The 25514-nt window shown below is 40.4% G+C and overlaps 1 long non-coding RNA gene across 1 annotated transcript; it reads left to right on the top strand.

Annotated features, from left to right (window-relative positions):
- On the top strand, nucleotides 1–24771 carry LOC109309802. Its single transcript, XR_002101044.1, has 3 exons — nucleotides 1–121; nucleotides 23527–23538; nucleotides 24759–24771. It is a non-coding gene; the product is annotated as an uncharacterized LOC109309802 (long non-coding RNA).
- Nucleotides 24772–25514: the final 743 nt, after the last annotated feature.

The following is a 25514-nucleotide window of genomic DNA, read 5'->3' as shown; positions in this document are numbered from 1 at the left end:
GATATATTGGCAACATTTCATAGGAGCGAGACATTGGCTGCCATGGTTCCCTTGCTTTACCTGTGGCAGGTTAGGGTTTTGGGTCTGTGTTGAGTCAGGATTGATGGTAGTTTTAAGTAGAGTTTTGATTATGATTTCTATGTGATCGTTTGGATAGGGATGATCCTGCCTCAGGCAGAGGGTTAGACTGGATGTTGAAGTCCCTTCCAGCCCATCATAGATATGTTCTGACTTCACTCTAGTAAAAATGGAATGGGCAAAAAATTCAGTCTTGTGCTGGTACAAGTCACTTCACTCTTAGGAAGCTAAGACTGCTAAGTATCTGCCTAAATTACACCTGTTAAAGGGTTGTGTGTTGCTGTCCTAACCAGTTGAGTTTTCACTGAACAAATGGAGTAGCATCTGCCCTGTGTAGCTGGTATGGGAGAGGTGGTTGTGTTCTCTGCTCACTATTCAGTGAATCTACTATGAGCAAAACTCATAGTAAACTATTAAATAATCAAGCTGTACATTCTTACACTTATGTGATGGACTCTAGCTACTTTGCAGTGCTTGTCACAAATAGCAATTTTTACTACTTAATCAACTTGAAAATGTTCAGAATTTGTCCTTGTTCTTTTAGATGGACATGCAGGAAAACATTTAAACTCCAGAAGAGAGGGAGGAAAGTAACCCAGGATGAGAGATATCTGGAGTATTTTTGTCTGGCTTATTTTTGTCTAAACTGAAGCTCCCTTGAAGCAGCCAAAGATTGCACTGCCAAGGTAGCAGTTCAGAGTGGGCCACTAGATTTTTCCATCTGAATCGTGTGGCAAGTGGAGGACAGATGCTATACAGTGATGAATTCTAGGGACTGAAGGGCAGCCTGGCATCAGCACATTGAATTTCAACATTAAATAGCAACTCCTTGTGCAGCACCCCTGTGTACATTTTCACTGTGAATCTGTACTAAACAAAGTTTGCAGCTTTTTTTTCACTTGTGCTTTGATGTATAAATAATTATGTAACCAAAACTGACTAGTGTTCCAAAGGGAGAAATGCTCTAAAAAATACTTTACTTTTCAGAGCATTCAAACCAGGATATCCTGTAAAGAAGCTGGAAGTGCAACATAAAAATACATATACTTTTTCTGTGGCATTTTAACTGTGTTGATTCCTAATTATAATACTGCTTTGTAGTATTCCAGTACACTGTCATACTACTAGTAGTATTCCCATTGAGAATACTAGCTTTGGATCTGGCCTTTTGTGAGCAGGATCATGAGTAGGAAGGAAGAAAGGAAGGGTAGCTTGTGTTTTTGGCACTAGAGTCATCCTGCAGTTGCAGAGATGGATTGCTTTGCTTGCAAACATGAGGTGTATGTTAGTGTCATGTTTCTGGGCTTTTGTTGATGGCCTGAAGGGGTCAGGTGTTTTTTTTTAATAGGTCTTCTGTGAAGCAACATTTCTAGAGCAAGCTTCCCCTTGGAACTGGTCAGTGCTGGAAAATATGTTCCTTTGAATTTCACAGCAAAAGAAAGAGACTATATAATTCTTTTCAGCAAAGATCCATAGTGAAAATACCACTTTCTCTGTCTATGAACCACTGTATGTTGGCTAGAAGTGGGGATTTGGCTAATGCCTGCTGGTGTTCTATGGACCTGGCTGGTGGGTCTTGCTCACATAATCAGGTCAAATTGGCCATCAGGGGCTAGGTTCAGGGCAGCTGTTTGTTTGTTTGTTTGTTTGTTTGTTTGTTTGTTTACTTTCCTCTAATACTCTCTTAGGACCATCTGGTCACATCCAGATGCGTGTGGCTGTGCGGTATGTGGCATCGGTGATGCATACCACACATTCAGTTGGTCTCTGTGCTGCAAGGGAGCAGTGTGGAGGGTTTTTTTTGACCCCTGGATATCTGGAGCCTGGCTGGCTGGAGCCGCACTCTGCACCCATCCAGGTTCCACATGGCAGGGTTGTAGCCCTGGGAGGTCCCTAGCACCCCAGGTAAGGCTGCTGAGGCCAGCCTCCCCTACCACACTTGGGTAACTTGCTGCCCACCAGAGCATGTGTGACACAGGTGTTTCCTGGGAACAACTGTTCATGGCACAAGGTGCACCACTGCTAGTTGTCACTAGGGAACCAAACATCCATGTACATCTGGACATAGCCTCTGAGTATATTTTGAGCTAACAAATTCCTTGCCATTGCCTGAGGTGTGCCTTTATTTCCCTTGCTCTTGTCTATGGCATGTTGCTTCTCGCTTTTAAAAAAAAAAAAAAGCTGTATGGCTGTGCAAGGTAGCCTGGAGGAGACTTTTTTGGACAAACAAGGGACCAGACTTAAGACTGGAAGGGACCATCACGTTCCAGGAGAGTTTTGTGAAAATAAATTGGATCAAAGGGGCAAATTTAGAAATGGGAAGGCTATTTCTCTTCAGTGTTTTTATCATCACCGATATACTTCAGCACAAGACAGAACAAGGTTATGTACAAGTGAATTGTTTTAAAGTGTTTATGATGGCAAACATAGTGGAAGGGTTTATTGGGAAGCTGTTGCTAAAGCTGATTTGTTGAAAGGTGTCTGTAATTGTCTGAAAGATTATTTCTGGTGCAGTTGTCTTCTGGTTGGATAGTGCTATCAGAGAGCCTTCCTGAAAGGGCTGATCTTGGGGAGGGCAGGGGAAAGGGGGATCAAGTGCCAAATTCTTTGAGTGTTTGCCTGATTTTAGATTAGATTATGTGAGCTCTTCATTGCCTCTTACTGTTGATTGGCTTTATTTTGTTTAGAATGGCAGTTGTCACTAGATGGCAGCAGCAATCTCTTCAGTAGAAAGCAGATTTTGCAGATTACAGACATGTTAACTGGTATCTTATACTGAAGGTAGTGAATGCTGACAGGAAGATCTATTAAGAATAAGTTAGTCAGTGTGAAACCTTTCTTTTATTTTAGGCTTGATCTTGAAACCCAAGGACTCCTGGTGGCTACAATTAATTCTGGCTAAGCCTTTTTGTGAGTAGGATGATGAGAGTAGGAAGGAAGCAAGAGGGGTAGGCTGGGTTTCTGGCACTAGAGTCATTCTGCAGTAGCAGAACTGGATTCCTATAGATCAGTGGTTGGCAACCTCTTCAATCGGGGGGCTGGAACGACCCAGTCTGAGGAAGGCTAGCACTATGACCTGGCTGCTGCTTCTCTCTACTGCTGCTGTTCTGCTGCGGTGTGGCACAAGAAAGTTCCTTGCTTCCTGGCTGTCCAGGTCCAGAGTGGTGTGGGGAAAATCCCTGCTGCCAGATCCGTGGGCCATAGATTGCCAGCCCTGGTACAGATTAGCAAAGGGACACATCACTTACCTTCTCAAAGAGTGCTGAGATCCTCTAGCTAACATACATTAACTGTATCCATCTTGCAGCATACACTAATTAGTTAGCTAGAGGAGATAGGCTAGTTGTCTGCCCCTGAATCAAATCCCATCAAGTTCCACCTGGTTCATGCTGGCTTTTCCTTCCTTGCATGCTCTACAGCTTAGGGGAGAAGTTCTGCCTTGCTTTTTCATGAAAGTTGTAGAGAACACCTTTTATGCTTTCCTCCCCCTGCCTTCGCAGAATGGTATGGAATTTGTCCCTAGTTGTAAATAATTTATTAGAATATCTATATCTTTTTAAACATGAGAACCTCATCCATAACAGTTCCAGTAATTTGGTGTTTATAGTGCACTAAGTTTTGACTGGGATTTTTTTCCTGGTGGAAGTGTAATAGAAACATTAGGTGAAAATATCCAGTGTTGAGATGATATATACCATATTTCTTCCCTAAAAGTAAGGAAACTGACAGATATGTCTCTCTTCTGGTGAGGTGCTGGTAGATTGTTTTTTCGCCCTTCTTTAGCCCAGTATAAGAGCTCCAGACAGCACAAATCTTTAATCTTGTACATTTAGGCCCTTTTTGTTCTTCACTTCCTAAATGTTTCTTTCCTTGCTTGCTCTTCACTATTTGAAAACACAGTCAGCATTGCATGTCTGGAACTGTTTTCAGTGATCCCCTCTTTTTGTTCAGAGAAACATTATAAAGGATAGACAAGGTAAGAAATGCAAGGGATGTGAACTAAAATTGATAGGGGGGTGTGTGTGTGTAAAAAAAAAAAAAAAAAAAGCTTTCTTAATATAATAATGGTTCAGAAGTATTCCAGTGAGAGGGAATAAGATGTGATTAAAAAATAAATGTAGTCAGCAGCACTGTGGTTTAACTTACTAATGCTAACAGATCAACTCTTCAGAGGATAAAATTTAATTCTAGTTCTAAGTGCAATGCAATGCAGATACCACTGCAGCAGTGCAGAAGAATCCCTCTGTCCTAGCAGAATCAGGTAGTTTTGATTGAACTGGTACTGTGATTATGGGATGCAGCACTACTGTTTGCAAAGAAGATTATGAAGAATCTGCAGTTATTCCATCATCTCTCTCTCTCTCTTTCCCTCTTTTTTTTTTTTTTTATGGCAAGGATTGCTTTGAGTGATTCCTACTGATAGGATCATAAAGAGTAAGGAGGAGAGATGTGAAAACAATTAATTTGTTTACAATCTCCTTTTTATATTCTGAACATGGGAACACAATGCTGTTTAAAAATTAGTAGAGATCTGATGGCTGCCAACATAATCTTTGCTTTTTTTTACTGTCTTTCAGATGTTCAGGACAGTTTAAGATAGTCCTAAATGTAAGTTCTGTCTTAGGGCTCACTCGTAGTATGAGAACCTCTAGGGCTAGGGACAGAAGTTGCTCTCAAACCAGTTTCAGTGATCAGGAACTGGTTTAAACCTGTAACATAGCAGAAGCTTAGTGCACATAAACCAGTTTCAAAATGACTGAAACTGGTATAAGATAAGCCTGGCTAAATGTAGTATCAGACTTAAGTGATTTGGGTCAAACTGGTTTATGAAACTTCTGTCCCAGGCCCCTTCCTGGTTCAAGTTAAATCACAGTTCCCCAACATCCCAGCATGCTCTCCAGTCATGGGCTGTGCTGTGCTGTCTGCTCCAGTGAGGGAGTGGGGTTAAACCAACCTTTCCCTGAGTACAGAGCTGTCCTGCTGCTAAACTTACTGAAACTTACTGCTGACTGCAACATGACTGCTAGCTGGTTGCAAGCTGGCTGGCTGCAGGTACAAATCCCAGAGGCACCTGGAAGTAGGAAAAAGAAGTGATGAGCAACCTTGCAGAGTCTTAGTACTGTGATCTGGACTGCAAATCCCAGAGACCTCATGGACAGTAGGAAAAGGAAGCAAACATATAACCCATTTTGGCTATATGCCATAGCCATGCTCTAGCACCCCTACCACCTCCTCTCCCCCGGCTTCTGGCCTGAGCCAGTGCAGGCATGTGGCTGCATTTCCTGAATCAAAAGTAAACGTGTGTCCAGTTGTTTCTCAGTTTAATCTCTGCGGTTTAGACTAAGCTGTAAGGCTGAATCGGGTCAGCCTCGGGCTTTTTGCTTGTCTGTACTTAGTCCTGGGTTTCAGCAGAAGTTGAAGGATTAAGGTCTTGTAGGAATGGGCATTATAAGATTAAAAATAATGGTTAGGATCAATTGCATGGAGAAATGTTTCCCTGAATAAAGAACAGGAATGACAGATTTGTTAATAAGACAGTTGTTGAGGTATTTTGTCAGTTCTTTGATAGGTTCAGGTTTGCTTTACTTTGTTTAAATGGGCATGTATATGGACATTTTAATACTTTCAGGGGACTAAATATTAATTAATTTGATTGTATTCTTTGGGAAGACAAAACAGCAGTATTAGTCTAATTTGTAGTATGTTGCATATCTGTGGATTGTAATTTTAACAAAACAATAGAAATGGAGGCATACTTGTTTAACCATTTAGCTTGCTCTGCTTGGCAAATATATAATAAAATGTGTGTGTAATATGCATATACATATTTCTGCCTGCAGCTGGATTTCATGTTTACTACTTATTCAAAATTACTTGTTTTGGGAAATAAAGATCTTCCTTTAAACCAAATGACGACAGCGGGGAAGAATTTAAAACTAGACTTTCAACACATTGTGTAGACCAGTTCCTAAACACGTTTGATAAAGGTATAAGTACTTTAGTTATGCTTTCTCCTTTCCTCTTCCCTCTCCCAGCTCGATTTGCTGTGTTTTATTTTAGTGAAGACATATCTATTTTTAGGATGAAATTGATAGCACCATGAGACCTATGTTCATATACGGTGGCCATCTTTTTGGTGGTTTACACTGGCATGCATTTTAACATTATGTTCCCAAACTGCATTTTTAAAATTTATCCTTTTTCCTCTAGTATCATTTGATCCCCCCCGTTTTGGTGTACTGAATAGTAGTGATCAATGCACAGGGAGGGCATTTGCACCAAAAAATGGCATTGGCATTCCTCTTCATAATGATTTACGTTCCTGTACAGTTTAATTGTTAACTGTACGTGTTGTTTTGTGGGCACACACAGAAAGCAGGATCTGAAGAGGAATTATACAAAGCAGCTCTGGGGGAAGGCCTAAGGGAGATGATGATGTTCCTTAAAATAAGTACATAAATTAAAACCCTTGGGCATTTATACACATTTTTTTGTGTGGATATAATTTTCGATTAATCAAGTCTGTTCTGTATGTGAGTTGATATGTACTGTGCTGCACCGCATGCAGTTGTATAAGCAGTTAAATGTGTGTCAGCACACAAAATGGCAGCAGTGCGCTTTTGAACTAAAGCACCTTCAAGTTGTTTTAATTAAAAATGTGCCATTGCCATTTTCTCAGCGCTGAGGCTCATTTCGCCACTTACACAGCTGTAAGTGTCGCAGCGCTGGACACTTGCACTTGTAAAAATGCCCCTTGTTTTCTGATTTTGCGACAGAAAATCCAGCATGGGCAGCCAAACACAGGGTTTGCACCAGTCATCTCTCTAAATCCGTGCTTGTTTAGAATTGTTTTGGGCATGCTGGAATGTGTGGTTCTTTTGAAGGATTTAAGGTTTGGGTTTTTGCTTTTAAATGTGGATCTTTTTATTTGCAGTAGGTAATCAATAGGGTAGGGTGCTGCCAAAGAGGCAGGATCTGGCATTTGAAGCATGAAGATCTTAGTTAGGATGGGTTCTACTCCACTGGTTCTTTAGTTCTCTTGGTTTGGTTTCTTGTGAAAAATAAATATTTTCTTTTGTGCGTTATAATTGTTCATGGACATTTAGAATATGTTTTAAGATTAGAAAGCATGCTAATCAGAGTACAGAGAGACTGCCTGCAGTGAAAAGAAATTAAAATTTGAATTGGATTAGAATTTAGGTAGTCAGCTCTGCCATCCTAGAATGTGTGCATTTGAGGCAGGGGGAGAGGGGGAACAATATTGTTTTAATAAATGTGTTGATACAGATGCTAGGGAATTCTTTGAAATGACCCATGTTTCACAGAAGAGAATGGAAAGATTACATCTTTGGAGGGGAGAACACTGTATCCTAGGGGAGACGGTAAAAGCCACAACAAGACTCTGAGCATGTCTGAGCGGATATTCAGAGGTAGCGTTGCAGCTCATTTTAACAGCTGACTTATCTTTGAACTACTAAGATTGGGTACCAACAGTTTCAGATGCTAAGCATACCCAGGGTCCTCAGAGGCCTATGCAGCTTATGGAATTGCAGCTGTGTTGCTATTTCTAGGACATCTATATGAGCTGCTATCCCACACTGAATGCAGGTAGACATGTGCTGGTGATGTTTTTGTCTCGATGCTATGACAATCTGTTCTCTTTTGGCTTGTTTTTTATCTTCTGTCTTGTAACACTGTGTACACCGGGAAGTCAGGAAGCCAAAGACTTTGGGTAACTAAGCTTTGGGGGGTGGGGGTTGTGTGTGTTTGTTTAATTCCACTAAATTAATCTTTAGTCATCATTGTCTTCAGCAATTCCTCACAGTTGCAAGGGAGAATGTGTGTTCTGTTCACTACCAATCCAAACCAAGCTGCTTACAGAAACTGTGCAACTTAGATCAATTCTGCCTTGCCCTTTTTGAATGTCTGTACTTAGCCTTGGTGATAACTTGGGGGGGGAGGGGAGCAAAAAAATATTGGCTGTTGCTGGCACCTGTGCAACCGGAGCTATGAGCATGGCAGCAACCAGAAGTTGTTACTGTTTCTGTGCCTGGAGTGCCTGGCTGTGTCCCTTGCTGCTGGCCAAAGATTTGTCTTGCCCAACTATCTTTGATCCAGTCAGTTCTGGCATTATGGTAAGAATTCTTCCTGTTCTCTTGATACCTCTGGTCTTTCAAGCTCTGGTTCTTCTGTTCTCACACATTCGGTGTCCTTTAGTTGCTGTTATACAATGTGTAATGCCTCTTCATTGTTCTTTCTTTGTTTCTCTAACCTAAGTCCTTTTGGTGCTGATTATTCTTGATCAAATATTAATACAGACCCCCAGCATGCTTATATGACCAACAGCCATCTCTTACTTCCTTGTTCTAAGAGTCCCAGTAGAGGACAATACAAAAGTGACTGAGGGAGACAAGCCATACATTTTTCCATAAAAATAAGACAGAAACTTCCCACACTTTTTTTCAGATCAAAATAATATATTAAAGAAACCAATTAACATGGTGATCTATTGCTAAAGTCACTGGCAAAAAGGAAAATATTTGAATACGATTGATACAGAGCTCTTAAACAAACTGAAATGGGACTTATTGACCATAATATGTAAATAACTGTCAAGCTGGGGAGCTTGTTGATTATGATCAGTTAGGCCAGATACAAACATTACACTTTTACTGATATAAGTGATTGGAAACCGGTCTGTCTGTAATGGAGAAGAAGTTCAGCGCACAAAGCTGGTTCATACCTGTAACAGAACAGAATTTCAGCAAACACAGACTGGTTTAAAAATGGTCTAAGATTTGCTCCCCCCACCAAAAGGTGAATGTGTGTTCTGTTCGCTACCAGTCTAAACTATGCTGCTCACAGAAAAGTGCGATACTTAGATAGATTCTGCCTCTGGCTTTTTGAACGTCTGTACGTAGGCTTAGAGTATAGGTGGGTATGTTATGCTTTTGAAATGCCTGCACAGGGTAATTCTGTGAAAGTAAAGGTGAGGCCATTTTTCACATACTGTGCAATCCCATTGAATTTTGTTCAGGAGCTGAGTAATGCTCACATCATGATGATAAGGACTCAGATAGATAGGCATTATTACAAGATGTGTTTTAATTTATACATTTTTATTCTACTCATGAGAAACCTGTCTCATGGTTTCATTATTTAAAGGTGGGTTTAGCTTAATTGTATTCTATGGCATGCTGATCATTTAAGTAAATTCAGACTTTCCAGTATTCAGAACTTCTTTATAGGAAGAAAGCTTTTCCAATAGTCCAGTGCAGAGTGACAAAAATGATTAGAGGCCTGGGAAATATGACTTGTGGAGAGACTGATTAGTCCAAAGAGGAGAAAAACTGGTGGGGGGTTGATGAATCTCCAAAGACCTGAAGGGCAGTTTTATAAAGGGGTTGGAGATGGGCTTTTCTTTGCAGCTGTAGGGGACAGGATTAGGAGCAATAGTCTCAAACTGCAGCAGAGGAAATGTAGGTTGGAGATTAGGAATAACTTTTGAACTACTGAGGGTGCATTAGAACAGGCGAGTTGGGAAGTTATGGAATCTCCATCCCTTGACATTTTCAAGAGTAATGTAATGGGTCTAGATCTTTAAGTGGGAGCCTGTGGTAGCATCCCAGTTGCAGGTATCAATCGGCTCAGGGGAGTACCCGCTGGCAGTTAAAGACTCCAGTAAGCAAGGAAAGAGAGTTAAGGAGAAGGTGGTCCACAAGCAAGAGGTGGACTGAGTTTGTATTTAAGGGATTGGCTGAGGAGCTACAAGGAAGCAGAGTCCTGTCCTGACCTAGATGACCTCCTGAGGTCTCTTCCAGCTGTACTTTCCTATGGTTGGTTAAATGACATTTCATCTGACAGTGGTAACAGAGGGACATGGGGAATTCTTGTGCCCCATTCATCATTTTGCTCTTACTTTTCTTCATTACAACAGGTGCATTTATTGAAGTTTCAGGTAATTTATCTGCTGGTAAAAAGACAGTAGCACTTCATGCAGAGTGCATGAGGGTAAGGTCATGGGCATTCTGGATGTTTATTACCATTTTTGACAGGAAAGCTTTTTCTGGTTCCAGTCTTAGATCAGCCTAGAGATTCTGTGTTTGTAAAATCACAAATAGGTAGCCTTGGATCTGGATTCTGTTGACTGAATCCTCAAGCCATGGGAAGTGTGTGGATAAATGGCCCTAATTTTGGCATCTCCTCTTTGTTGAGCAGTTTCAAATATATGTGTAGTGGGACTGTAGTTTGCGGAGTCATGTTTGCAGAGTCAAGTTCTCCACTGCTTGGAATTAGAGACATTGCATAAAGCCAGTATTCCACTATCATCATCAGTTGCAATGATTTTTTTTCTTGTATCTTCAATATTCCTGGATTCCTTTAAGCATGCATATAGTACGGGCATTGCTCCTGCAGCATTCTGTTCAGAAGGACTTCTGTGCAATAAAAGTAGTTTTAAAAAAGGCCTGAAAACCTACTCCATTTCTACAAGCCAGGAAAACTGGAAAGGGGAGATGCAGGCAGAACTAGCTAAGGTCGGGAGGGATTATGATTACTGATTATATAAGGGTGCTTTTTTCTTCCTATACTTCTTCCAGTCACTAAGCTGCTGCTGCTGCTGCTGCTTTTGTTGTTGGAACAGAAAGATCAGAGTTGATATAGAACTTCTTTTCCCTCCCTTAATTGGAAGTAGTATATTTTAGACTTTGAATGAGAACAGAACTAAATATTCCCTCCTTTTCACCAAGGGAAAAATTGTAACCCCTGAATGGCATGTTGCCACTTATAGCCCCAGTGGAGGAGCTATGTATGTAGATCCAGTGGGCACAGTCTTTGATATGCTGGGTATCAGATGCTTCCCAGAGGTTGCTGACCAGATGTCCAATGATTTGTGCGCACCTGTGCACAATTTACAGTTAGGTAATTGGTTAACAACTTTGTATTGGTCCCACTCTGAAGGGAATGGTGCAAGATGGAATAAGACTGCAGAACAGCTGAGTGAAAATCAATGTGATAAGCATTCAATTTACTGAAAGTTTGCAACAGAAGCACCACTCATTTCTATATCAGCTGTTTACAGAGCTTTGCCTCACTTCCTGCTAGCCATTGTTATTTGTGTGCAAGCAGTTTCTAGAGCTCTCAGCCAGCTCTGGTGTTATGCACTGTTATACGAAAACTATTTCCACTAACCCATACGAATTTACAGTCTAAGCATGCCTCAGTATTCTGTGGCACCAAAATGCCATTCTAGTCAAATGTTGCATACAACTTGAGCTCTCTAACTTTCCCTCACCCCACCTCAATCCAATGGGAAAGTTAAAATGAGTTCCTGTTCTTGAAAACATATTAAACCTGTTAAAAATACAGCTTTCCACTAAAATTTGAGCTGGCTCAGAGTATCCAATTTTAAAAGCACAAATCAACAAATACCTTTGTGAGTTTTAAAGGTTACCCTATTGGGAGTCTCCAAATATTTACTGTTGTTTTTAAACAAGTTTTCCCATCCTAGACTGTAAAATACTGTGTAATATAAACTTCTCCCTAGTGAAAATTTTTTTTAAACCATCTTGGCTTTCTCTTTTTTCTGCAGTCTAAGATTGCAGTCTACATTTCTGCAGTGCCAAAACTAAATATTCAAATGTTCTACTTGTAAAGCAATATATATACACTACTTTCTTTAGAAAGTAGAAGAGTGCTGGCAGATGCCAGCTTTTGCTTATTAAGTATATTGCTGTGGTTTGTAAAATAGGGAAATGGAATATCTGAAGTTTCAATATCCATTTTGATGTATCATTGACTGTTAGGCCTTTCAGAATTATAAAATACATACTTGAGTATGAATCAGAGAGTAATGTTGGAGGAAATAATGTCACATTTTGGCAGCAGTTTAAAACCAATTGAACTTTAAAGATGTTCAGAGTCAAAAGCCTTTTTTTTTATTTATTCCATTGCACTAACATATACTCAGCATTCTGCATACTGACTGACCCTTTTGTATTTAAGATTTCCTAAATGACAGTGGTGTTGTTTTGGGTTTTTTTGCTAACTTTTTATTCCCATTTTAGTACATTTTTTAAATGAATAAGAAGCATCATTTTCACTCAGGTGTAGGAAAAATGTATAGTCCAATAAAAAAATTCAACCTATAGGGGGAGCTATGGATTAAAACTGTGTTGAGAATGGTAACTGGAGGGTTTCAGAATTGAGCTCTGTTCCAAATGGGAATGAAACCCAGCATTTTTTTGGAATATTCTGTGACAAGGAATGGAACCTGGGGCACCCCTAGCAGGGTGCTTCAGAGCTTTGGGCTGCAAAGGCTCTGGGACAGTTCACATAGTTGTCTGTTCCAGTTTTGTGGGCCCTAAAAGCTGTGGGTCTGCTGGAACCTTGGGCAGTCCATCTGGTAGGCTACCTTGAGCACATGGGTCCCAGAAACTCGGGCTGTTTGTCAGAATTGATTTGTTCAGGTTCTCTGTGTGAAATGTTCTGATTTAATTGAATCAGCAGATTTTGCAAAACAATATTTGTTCTAAAAATTCTTATCAGCTGTACTATGGCATTACTAACCCCCATGCCTAGAAGGAAGAGTAAAATAAACTACTTCCTAGCCATATTCCAGCCCTGCAAAGTTATATGTAGGAACTAAATGCCATAATTTTGTATGCATGCTCATATATTGGAGGCAGAGTATGGGGCTGGAGCTATATTTTCTGAAGAGGAGCTTTGAGAAGGATTGATGGTTCTCAGTTGGTTTGGGTGTGATGCTAATAACACTAACTTCAGAGAATCTATCCCCGATTGAACTAGACAATCTCTTGAGGTCCTTTCCAGCTTTACTTCTCAATAAGAAATCTTCCTCATTGATTGGATAGTTTAGAGGAATCGTAGAAGAGACTACTTCTTTCTCTTTCTTTTGGTGAGTGGGTGCACTTTGTGCTACTAGAAGCTTACTGATCTGTTTTGGTTTAAGTTCTTAAATAACCCAATGATGTATATAGCATAAGTGCTTGCACATCTAGTTTTTTCTCCAAGAAGTTGCCATCAGAATTGGAGATCAGCTAAACTAGAAGCTTTGGATCAAGGGTGATTGTACTTGAATTTTGGATTCTATTCATAAGGTAAATGGTTCCAGTTTTGGTGCATCCCTAATGGAAGTATACATTTTATTTCAGTTTAGCAAAATAACGAAGAATCTGAGGAACAATCTGAAATGAGCCAAAAAGATCTCTGCTCATCTTATTGGAAAGAGAGCACAAGTAAGACCACCTAGTACTGAAATGTTATACAACCACTGACTATGAGTTTTCATGAACAAACAACCATAATTGCAGAGGCTTATTGACTGGCTGAGTAGGTATGATGCATACGTGCAGGTGGTGATTTATTTTCATCACAAATTGATACTCTTAAGTTGGGGCTCGCCCACTATGGGCAGCTGGGGGCCACACAACACAAAGACCACACCGGAGGGGATCACATGCCCCATGGGCTGCAATAGTGTAAGCCATTCTGCCCCCATATGGATCCTTCCTCCACTTCCCCCCACACTGCACCATGTACATGGACAGGTGCCCCTCCCAACACCACACATGCAGCAGGTGGCATCCCATCCCTGTACAGTATGCTTCCTCACCCCTGCTGCCTTGTACTTGTGCACAGATGCTCTCTCTCTAGCTCACTGGCTACAAGCTTCCTTGCTGCACCATTTTTAGGCTTCACTCGCACCGTGGGGTGTGCTGCACATGTTCTGTGTCATGTCACAACCCCCTGGGGCAGCAGCAGAAAGCAGAAACCAGAGGGGAAACCCAGAGCCCCTGGCTGCTGATGCAGCAGAGCGATAGGTAGAATGGCAGCTGGGTGGGAGCCTGGGGGACCCATTGTGGACTGCTTGCAGCCCGTTGGGCTGCCAGTTAGAGAGTCCTGCTTTAAGTTACCTTGTCATAGGTGTGTGTTCAACCATGTGGTAAAGCAAGAGAGAGCAAACGTTGTGTTTTGTTGAAAGGAATATAAAGTGTGTTAACTAAGAGGTTAATGCTGACTACTTAAGAAGTATTAAGTTTATTGGAACAGCTTGTTCTATGTATTTCCTTGAATGTTCTCCATGTATTTATCAGGAATATCTACTGTTCTTTTAATTAGGGCCATTAGTTTCTTATGTGCAGCAATTGTTCTATCTGTTATTTTTAAACTCTAAACAGGAGTTGATAGAAGCAATGAAACATTAATTCTTCTCTGGAGGAACCAAGCATGAAGCAGAAATTTGCATATGTCATGAGTTTTTAATGGAAGTTATGTTCCCTGAAGAAGTATGTAACTCTGCTTGATTTTTGCATGGCCATTCTCAGCCAATTGGAACCATACATTCCTTTATTTAAAAGCTGAAGACTAAGCTCATGAAAATCCATTACATCTAAATATAAGAGCTCCCTGTACTGCCATAAAACTGTTTTCAGTTCAGCAATATGGAAGTGTAACTGGTTTACATTTCAGAGGTGTGGTTCCTCAGGTATGAGGGAGAACACTATTAAGAAGGAAAACTGAAAGCAATATTGGACTTGTTATCTTGCAATAGAAGTAAAAGTTTGTAATTTGCTAATCATAACAGCAGTTGAATCTGATAATACCATAGTTACTTGCATATCATTTGCACCTTTCCCCCAAAATCAGCCCCCAAATTTGTGGTATCTGGCAAATGGGGATGGTCTGCTCAGAAAAGAAGCACCCTGCTTTGATTCCTGCCCCAAAGCACAGCAGCAGTTTGCTTTCTATTCAGTCAACTGCCAGAATCAGTTGACTTAATGGTTCGTTGTCCTTCACTCCATTTTTAATAGTTTTGATGTTTCAAACTACCTTTTCTTAAGGCAGTATTGCTTTCTGCTAGATGATCCTGGTCTCTCCTCCCTTGTTTTGAGCCCTGGAGACTTCTTAAGCTCTTTTCAAAATCACACAGGTTCACCCATGAAGACCAGTCTTCAGTGGCAGCTGGGGTTTCAGCTTTTGGTTAATTAGGAAAGGAAGAGTGTGTATGAGCTGAAGATGAGGTTTTGTCCCTGTTCTTCACAGCCATAACTTTGTTAAAATCTTTTTTCCTTCATTCTGGGTTTCTGGGAGAGAGCAAAGGATTTAATCCTACCTTCTTCTCTCCCATCTTCCTCCCTCCCCTCTTATTCCACTGCCATTGCCTTAAGTATCAGGTGGAGTAAAGGGAAAAAGTAACAACAGTGTACAACAAAAATTTGGTCGTAGATCCTACCATTGAGCTTCTGGGTTTCCATCTGCAATATAAATGTAGGACTGTACTGAACCACATTCATACAGGACACAGAAGTTGTGTCTATTGAACAAATGGGGCATCAAGGATTTGCTGAACTGCATATGCAGTGAAGTGTAGTCAGTGAGCCACATGGCAAACTTCTGTCCGGAACTTGCATGTAATGAAGGGACTGAAGCAATTCATTTAGCCAGCCTGGATGTTGTCAACTGGCCATCACACCTCAACACAGAACTTTAATTAACCTGCATCTTTTCTGCTGTTGCTTGCCCTAGCCTATTAAAGGAGAAGGGGAAAATAAAATACTCTGTTCACTGTATCTAAAACTGTACAGAATAAAGGCCTGCTGAAACTGGGAAAATGCTTGCATTGAAAGAGCTATTAATGAACACAATGCTAAACATGTCGTAGCCATTAATGTTGAAAAGGAGAGAAGTGTTTTTTAAAAAGTGTTAGCTAGTTATAATTAACACTGGAGTCCTGACTTCCACCATAGTCCGCTAACATATTTTGATTCATGACTGTTCTTGCCCACACTAAAGGCTAAATTGTGTCTCATGTTAACAATTTTTCTAACACATTTTCCAGCGTAGACATATACTAGGAATAGCTGTATTTAATTCTTTGTATTGCATAGAGCTCTGAAATTCCTCGTAGTTTCCCAAATGGAGTGTTAATGTTCTAGTATAATTCAGCTCCATGAAATAGCTATTTTAGGCATCTAAATTTAAAATGCAGTTAAATTGAATGCTTCAGGTGCAGAACTTTTTCTTCTCTCCAATTCATACTCACACCACAAAACAAGCAAGCAAGCCAGCAAAGAACCCCCAAACCTTCATAAATTCAATCAGTTTCTCTGGAAAATAAATAGTTAAATTCAATAGGTCAGTAATCTTTAAAAAATGCCATTTATTATTTTGTTAATTTGGGGTTTTAAAGTTTGGGAGCAGGAGAGGGAATCCCCCAAAACCTGATGATAAGGCATGATAACAGCTGAAGAGAGATTTCAAATGTTCTGAGTTTAGAGAGAGAGCAAACACTATTTGAAATTGAACATTCTTTCAAACAAAGTCTCCAGAGGTACTCAAGAGAAATGTTTTAATTCTTAAGGAACCATTTATAGTTATAAATAAAAATGTATTTTAAAAATAAAATATTTTTAGGATAGCACAATACCTAGCACTTTTCAGCTGTGTTATGGAAACATCTGTGCTATGCCCCAATTAAACATTAATGAGAATTAAGCAATTTTCTTCTCCCTCCCTTCCCCCCCCCCATGTGATTCTTTTCAGTGTAAAGTATAATTAGTGACACATTAGAGATCTCTGAAGGCTTAATTTGGGTATCTCTATCCAGAAGTCAATATTAAGATAGATGTTTGTACTTGTGGGTTCATTTTTGTTTTGGTCTTTGAATTTTATAAATGAACAATGTCATGCGTTACTTATATTTTTACAAAATGCAGTGTGCTCTGAAATGAGTCACCAGTAAACGTAGTTCTTGAGCTCTGTAATGATACCTGCCACAGACTGTGGTATTCCACCATCCCGTAGGAGACAAGCTTTTTGATGGTATTGCTTGTCTGTGTACACTTGGGTTTGCATTCATCCAATTTTAAGATGGTATTAAACACTACAGATCAGTATATCCTATTTTACTATACTAGTTATACTAGTGCAATTCACAGATTTTTTACAGCATTTGTTTTCAGCAGGATGTTTAGTCGCAAGTGCATTTTTCATGTGTCATTCATTATGTACTTCACAATAATTATGAGAGAGGCTTGTGCTTCAGTTCTACAAACTTGTCTTGCCACTTTGTAGACACTTGTCACTTACTTCAATGGGAGATCCTGAGTGCTGTAATAGGGCAGTTCTTTAAATTCAAGATTGAATACTGTAGATGTTGCATTGATTCCTGAAAATGAGTAAGACATAATTATATATTAAATGTACATTTATTGAATTAAATATTGGGGGGGAAGGAAGGAGGGAGAGGGAAGCTATTATGTCTAAATAGTATAAAGCATGATAGAACAAATGAACTGGGTGAAAGATGGACAGTTTTCACATTGTTAAAAAAATTGTTTTCAAATGTCATAAAGCTGATGAAGTAACTTAACTGGCAAAATTTAATTATAAACAGTGGAAAATGGAGAATGCTGTAAGTGCCAGGTCTGTTTTTAAGATTAAAAATGCACATGGAGAAGGAAGATAAAATGCAATTCAGTTGGTCACATTTTTTTGAAGATACATCAAGGATAAGTGAGAAAGTTAACTTACCAAAATAAACCTAAAGAACGTGAATACTAATAGAATTACAAAAATAGCATTTTATTTCTGGAGCTGGGAATTGGATATGCTTGCTTGGGACATATCTGGGAGCTTTATTTATAACTTCTGGGAACATTTTTAGGCATTGCTCTGGCATCCTCTTTTGGTCAGTGATGAGGGTCTTTGAAACAATAAAAGGGAAACATTCTTCCCTCCCCTTCTTCCCCCCACCCCTTGGAGATTTTCAAACTCATTTACTACAGTTAGTTAGAAGTAAACATCCAAATTCCTTAGACACTTTAGACAGACAAGGATCTTTGGGTAAATGTGATTATCTTCTATTAGACAAACTAAATAGTTGGAAAAATTGTTTTTTGCAAGCTTTCAGGCACAAACACCCTTCTTCAGGCATAGGGGAAGTCTGCTGGTGACTGTGTACTCTCCTGGGTGGATTAGAAGCTGAAGACAGTATACGAAATGGAGGTCTGTGAAAATACATGTGTGGCAGGGAAGGTCAGAGGGGATGCAAGTTAATAGGTGTGAGACAGGTAGGTGTGTGTGTGGGGGTGTTGACTGGTGATAAAATGTAGCTGGTAAAATGCAGAGAGGTTACCTGGAGTTATTGGATGGCAGGAAGGTTACAATGTGCTGTAAATGCAATGTTTATATTTAATCCATGCTTTTTTGTATCCAGTAGAATTATGAAGTGAAGTTTGTGGGCTCATCTACAAAAAGTGTTTTGTAAATTCCCTTTGAGGATTAGAACAGAGATTGGAGACAGAGTGGTTGTCTTGTAAGAAAAGTGCACCTGACATTGGCTAATTGAGCATTTTTGTCTTTGATAGATTTTCAGTGTGTGTTCATTCTGGTTCACAATTGTTGATTGGTTTCTCCTACCTAGCTTCTATCAGGGCATCCAGTGCATTGGATGAGATATATAACATTTCTGGAGGTGCAGGTATAAGATCCAGAAATGGTGATGGTTTGTTGTGGGGTATAGTTACTGTGAGATGTGTTGGTAGGTCTTATATTTCTTGTCCTGGTGTGGCGTGGATCCATTTGGTGTGCTTTGAGCAATGGGAAGTTTGCTTATGGTGGTAAGGATGGTGAGATTCAGTGCCTGTTTTAAAGGCTAGGATGGGTGGTACTAGAAAGATCTCTTTAAGAAATGGGTCTTCCTCTAGTAGGGGTTGTAATTATTTGAGGATTTTCCATATAGGTTCCAGGGAAGGATGGTATGTCGTAACTAATGGTGTGTGATTTATGAAGATGTTCTTTTTTTATTGCAGCAATTCTTCCTGTGGTATCTGGGTGGCTCTTTCAAAAGTGTGATCTATCTCTGGAGGAGTGTCCTTGTTGAGCAAAAGGCCTTTTGAGATTTGTGAAGTGATGATTGCGGGTGTTCTCAGTGCAAATTTGGTGGTATTAGAGGGCTTGGGTGTATATTACAGCTTTCTTGGTGTGTTTGGAGTGATTGCAGATTCTGTGCAGATGTGTATGTTGGTCCATGGATTTCTTGTATATGGTGGTTTGTATCAGGCGATTTAGAAAATTTCAGCCATATTTTCTGGATTAGACTATATGAAGCTCTGCAATATTGCCAGGGCCTGTTTTAATGGAAAGATTCTGAATTCTACTGGATATTTTGTATGGTGTTATGTCAGATGGAACTAATGGCTCCCACTCCATAATGTGTAGAGTGAATATTGTTACCCTACCCCTGTCCCCTCGTGCATATTTTGACATCTGGAATTTGGTGTTAGCTTTTCCCTGTGATTACTGTACAGACATTCAGTTTCTACAGGGAGAGTTGCTGTTTCCCCAGTAGAAAACGAGTGTGCAGATTTTCATAGATTTCATAGACATTCAGGCTAGAAGGGACCCCAAGGATCATTGAGTCCAGCCCCTTGCCCCAGGGGCAGGAAGTCAGTAGGAGTCATAGGATCCCAGCAAGATAAACATCCAAATGTGTCTTGAAGGCATTCAAAGTGGGTGCTTGAACTGCCTCCGGCGGCAGTATATTCCAAACCTTGGGGGCTTGGACAGTAAAGAAGTTCTTCCTTATTTCCAGCCTGAATCGGTTGCACAGGAGTTTCTGACTGTTCGATCTTGTCATCCCTTGGGGCGCTCTGGTGAACAGATGTTCCCCCAGATCCTGGTCAGCATCCCTGATGAACTTATAGGTGGTCACCAGGTCACCCCTGAGCCTGCACTTTTGCAGGCTGAAGAGTCCCATGGCTCTCAGCCTGTCATCATAAGGTCTGTTTTCCTGACCTCTGATCACGTGCATGGCTCTCCTTTGCATTCTCTCAAGCTTCTCCACATCCTTTTTGAATTGTGGAGCCCAAAACTGGATGTAGTACTCCAGCTGTGGCCTCACCAAGGCCAAGTACAATGGGAGAATGATGCTTCAGCTTATTATCCCAGAACGGCCACTTTGGGAGGAAAAATAACCTTGGAACAACCAGGATTAAATCATTCTCAGGAGAGTTTCTCCCAGAAGACTGAACATCTTCATGGTTTGCTCCGATTTAACTCCTGAGGTTGAAGAGGAGTGGATCCAGGGGGTAGCTTACCTTTCAGAGACCAGGGTTACTGGTCTGGTCTGGAGAAGGCACAAGGAGCAGCTGCTTCCCTCATCCCTTAAACTAGGAGAGGATGGGTGGAGCAGCTACCAGCTGTTCCCTGACTGCTTCTTGCACGTAACTTCCCAGTGTCAGAAGCAGGCAGGGGCTTTGCCATGCAGGTTCCTCTGCTTGGCTCTAGGGTACTGGAGGCTGAGTACAGGAAGCATTGACCCCTGCCTGCTTCTCCTTGCACTCCTTGCTGCTCAGCAGAAAAGCACATCCAAGAGCTGGGCTTGCAATCCTGGCTTTTGGCTGCACTTGGTTTCTCTTGCGTCCCCCCTGCCGCCAGTCCAGAGGAGCTCAAGGGGTGGAGCTGTTTTGCAGGGAGAACAAAGAGGTTTCCCACAACAGAATACCCCTTCCTGACGAGAAGCTGATTGGCTGGATGGGTTGAGGGGAGAGGGAGGGGGAGCATTCTCCTGGGGCTGGACCCCACCCAGGCTGTCTATGGCAGCTGCCAAATGCTGCTTGGCAGCCTGTTCACTTCCCAGGCAGGGAGTGGAAAGGCTGGCACTTAATTTGCTCCCCTAAAAGTGAGGTGACTCGGGGAGTAGTGCCTCTTGGCTAGAGAGCTTGCCTGTGAAGCTCTCCAGGTGTGGGGCTGGAGGAATGTTTGTACAGTCCAGCTCCTGGACTATTTTACTACTGGAAGAAATTTCCTCTGGCCAAAGCAAACATCTGTATGCAGCCTGGAAACTATATTTATGAAGGCAGTACCATGAGCCTAGTGCTAGTTCTGTGCAGTTGGATAGCTTTGACTTGTGCTACCCAGAAAGATCACGGAGCATTTTCAGCAATCTCTGATTCAAGGATGATCTCTACCATGGCTCATTGATGCCTTGAGGTTACTTATGAGTCTAATTCTAGAACCATACACCTATTTGCAGAGGTTGCAGGTCTTTCTGCAGGGAAGAGTAGGCCCATAGGTTGGGATTTCACTCCTTTCCCTTGCTCTGCTCTCTCTTCTAAGCCTGCACATGACTTTGTTTAATGTTGAGGAAGCTGATGCATGGAACAGCAACCACATGATCTTGACAAGGCAGAGATCTGAGCCCAGGAGCAAGAACTCTAGGCCATGACAAGGAATTTGTAGAATTCATTGTAAAGCACGTAGAAGAGAACAAGGTGACCAGGAACAGTCAGCATAGCTGATTTCCTTCTGTGATAGGGTGACAGGCTCTGTGAATGTGAGGAGAGCTATGGATCTCAATCTATTGTTCAGTGTCTAGTTGGGAAGAGGTATCAAGTGGGGATTTCCCAGGAGTCTGTCTTGGGTATGCTATTGTTTAATATTTTCATTAATGATATAGATGATGGGATTAGCAAATTTGCAGATGACACCAAGTTGGGTGGAGTTGCAGATGCTTTGGAGGGTAAGGCTAAAAGCCAGAATGGCCTCTATAGGATGGAGAAATGGTTTGCAATCAATGAAATGAAATTAAACAAGGATGATTACAAAGTTCCATGCTTGGTATGAACAATTACAGGTACAAATACAGACTGGAGAATGACTGGTTCAGCTGCAGTACTACAGAGAAGGACAATGGACCATAAACTGAGTATGAGCCAACAGTATACACTTATTGCTTAAAAAAAAAAAAGCAAAAAAAAAAAAGCTAACAGTATACTGGGGTTATATTAACAGAAGTGTCACTTGCAAATCAAGGGAGGGGATTCTTCTACTCAGTTCATCACTGCTGAGGTCTCACTTGGGAGTAGTGTCCAATTTTGGGCCTTGCACTTCAAGAAGGATGTGGACAGATTGGAAAGAGTCCAGCACAGAGCAGCAAAAATGATTATGGGCCTGGGAGGTAAACCTAATGAGGAAAGGCTGAAAGAACCAGAGTTATTTAGTCTGAAGAAGAGAAAGGGGGGAATTGATAATGGTCTTTAGATGCCTGAATAGTGATCAGAGAGAGGGGATGGAGGTAGGCTTTTGTCTGTGGCTCTAGAGCAGTGGTCTCCAAAGTGGGGTGTGCAAGATGATCCATTGGGGTGTGGGAAGAAATTATTAGAACTTCTATTTATATTTATATCTTTATATTACATTTATACAATATTGGGGGTGTGTGCTCAAAAATTTTTTACTGATGGGGTGCACGATCAAAAAAGTTTGGAGACCACTGCTCTAGAGAATGGCCTCAAACTTCAGCAGGAGAAATTAAGGTTGGAGAGAAGGAAGAACTTTCTGACTATAAACTCTTATTTAGAAATCAGTGCCCTTCTGCTTTGAGATCTTCCTTGGCAGTTTAAGAATCTCCTATAATGCTTAAAATCTGAGAACATTCCCAGTTGAAGGTTCTACCTTTTTCAGCCTCTTGCTTTCTCCTGTTGTCTCTCAAAGCATGGCTGTCACAAATGTCTAATCACAATGTGTTCACTAGGCTTTATCTGAGCATTGATTAATTGATTTTGTGCTCATTCTGTTTGTTTTGTTTTTTTTCTGTTTCACTGATACCCAAAGTAGTGGGGCCCAAACTTCTGGCCTTGTCACCCAGATGAGTGGTCTAGGGTTGGCCTGTGGGCTGGATCCCCTCACATGGGGTCAGCATTTGGGCCTGACCTTGTGCATGGGGCCATGTTATCTGGCCCATGGACCACCCCAGAGGTCCAGGAGATTGGCAGTCAATGCTCTCCCTAGTCCCTTACTGCCAAATTTCTGGACCTTTTGAGGAGCTCTGTAGGTTGGATGACATGGCGCCATGGGGTTGAACACCTTTGTCTTAAAGTAAGAAATGTCTGGCTCATCTTAGTGCTTAGGATAGATATTTTGAAATGACCATAACCAAACATTCTGCAATAAAATACAGAAGACAATAAAAACAGTGCAGACCGTGTTAACAATGGTAGAGCAATACAGTCATTGTTGGAGTCATACCTCAGCCAAAGAAACCTAGGATTGCATATTGACAAAAAGGTACACTAGCCTCCTGGTAGCAATACCAGACAAAATGTGTGTTTGTTGCTTGTTCTGACAGCTGAATTATAGTACTTACTACTGTTCTGGGTATTTATAGGCTGTCTAGCTGTCACTCTGTCATAGTAAGATAAATTAATGAGAAACTGCTTCTACAATGGCTGTGTTTTTCCAAATGGAGTTAAGCATGCAGTTAATCTCTGTGTTTTAAACTCTCTAATTTTAAAATCGTATGACAATGCCTGCCTGTTTTTTGAGAGTGGCTTTACAGGGAACTGTGGATGACCAAGTGTTAGGAACTATGTAAAATAACAGATTTTTTCTTTGACCATGAACAATATTTTGGCTTTGGCAACTCAGAATAAGTTAATTGTTTTTCAGTAAAACAATTTCATTTCAGGTTCATACAAAGAGTTTAGTTTAACTACAGAAAAAAAAAGAGAGGGATTTATTTTGGAGTGACTTCACTTTTTTCACCCTATAAAATTAAGGTCAATTTAAGAATAAAAGCATTTTTCAAAAAGAAATTCTGAAATACCTTTTTGTTTTAAAAATGTTGAAACAATAGTTGATTCGTTTGATGTGTCCCCCTCCTTTTTAGAGAGAGAACTGCTCATTGCATTGGACCCCCCATCATGAATGTTTTTAGTTGGTTGTAAACTACATTTTCGGCTAATCTGTTTGAAATTATTTTGCACAAAATTGGAATATTTGACTTGATAATCAAATCAAAATTTAATTTTTAACAAAAAATCTCAGACATTGAAAGTGATACTAGCAGAAGCAGCTGCAAGTTGGCCCATAAATATCCAGCTAGGGAAGATGTCATGTGGATCCTCAAGAGGCTGTTGATAAGCTCTTTTTAAAAAAAAGAATAATTTGGGAATTCTTTTGGTGGAGCTAGAAGGGATAGGGAGTTTGGCACATGTTTGTTTTTGGTTTTTTTTGGAAAACCCTTATCTCTACCCCTGTAACTTTTTCCATAGTCACACTTTTTGGAATAGCCAAGCATCTTTTACTGTAGTGTCTCCTTGAGGGTCCAGCATGACACATGTTCTTCTGTTTTCAAAGGGCCATTCTATTTAGACTTCAATGGAGTCACGTTGGGAGCTGGTTGAGGAAGAAATAGCTTTCATGAAAAATTACTTGAAGCTGGCACCTGCCACCTCTTAACAGTTAGGACCATATTTTTAATGTTTATGTGAGGGTCAGTCCTGGTGCCTTTTTTTGTTCACTTGTGAGTTTTCAAAGGTCAGCTTCTCTCTTTATGGTTGAAAAAAAAAATTTTTTGCACTCCACTCCCAAGTGAGAGATGGTTAAAAGAGGCAATCCATCAGCAGGAATTTCTGAACACATGTTTTAGATCACAGGGGATATATAGATACTAGTGAAGATTCCTAGCAGTGAACCGTTTTTGTATATCCTCATTTGGACCCAGACTTTGGATCCTTTTAGAGAGTATTACCTGCAAGATATTCATAGAGGCTGTGGAATATGCCACAGAACCTGAATTTCTCCTTGTGGCAATTCACCAGAACAGGAAGCCACTGGTGTTGAGAAAAAGAGAAGTTGGTTGCCACGAATCCAGGAAGTATAGATCTGTATCTAATATTCATGATGGAAATAGGAATGTTAATCTGGCTCATGATGACTAGAAAGTGGAAAATTAGTGGCATGAGATTTTGGCAATAAAGTAAAAATGAAAGAAAACTGTTCAGTTATGCTGGTGGGAATTTGGTTATTGAATTTGTAAGAGGATTTTTGAAATGTGTAAGAGGATATTAAAAGGCTCGGAAATAGGAAACCCAAAAACTATATCACTTAGTTGATCTCAAGTAGAGATGGTAATGGGGGAAATGCATAGCTCCTTTCAGAAGCAGATGTAGAAATCCATCTGTCGATTTTTGAACAATACGTTTGAGGAGTCAAGGCATAGTCATAATTGGTTTTGATTTCATTATGGCTGATAAGTTTGACAAAGGTCAGAAAAATACCCTACAAATCCATAGGTTTGGTCTAGGTGAACACATGATTTGTAGACAGTTATTAGCAGGGGGTGTGGTTTTCTCTATTTAAAAAATGAAACTTCTCTGATTAAAAATTGCAAATGTGCTGATTAACATTGTCCCTATATCTACATTTTACCATGATTTAAAATGATATGCCACTATATATATGTATCATGCACACAGAATTTTATTAATATAGTTACTAATTTAAAGCAATTTGGAAGCCTACCACTGCCTCAATCACTATACAATAAAATAAATTCTAAATATCTGTAAATTTTGGTGTTTGATTTTTGTTTTTGTTTTTTAATCGGGGAAAATTGGAGCTCTTCCTACCCC

Source organism: Crocodylus porosus, unplaced genomic scaffold, assembly GCF_001723895.1.
Source record: "Crocodylus porosus isolate Cpor-Errol unplaced genomic scaffold, CroPor_comp1, whole genome shotgun sequence".
NCBI lineage: Eukaryota > Metazoa > Chordata > Crocodylia > Crocodylidae > Crocodylus > Crocodylus porosus.
This window is presented reverse-complemented; position numbering and strand designations above follow the sequence as displayed.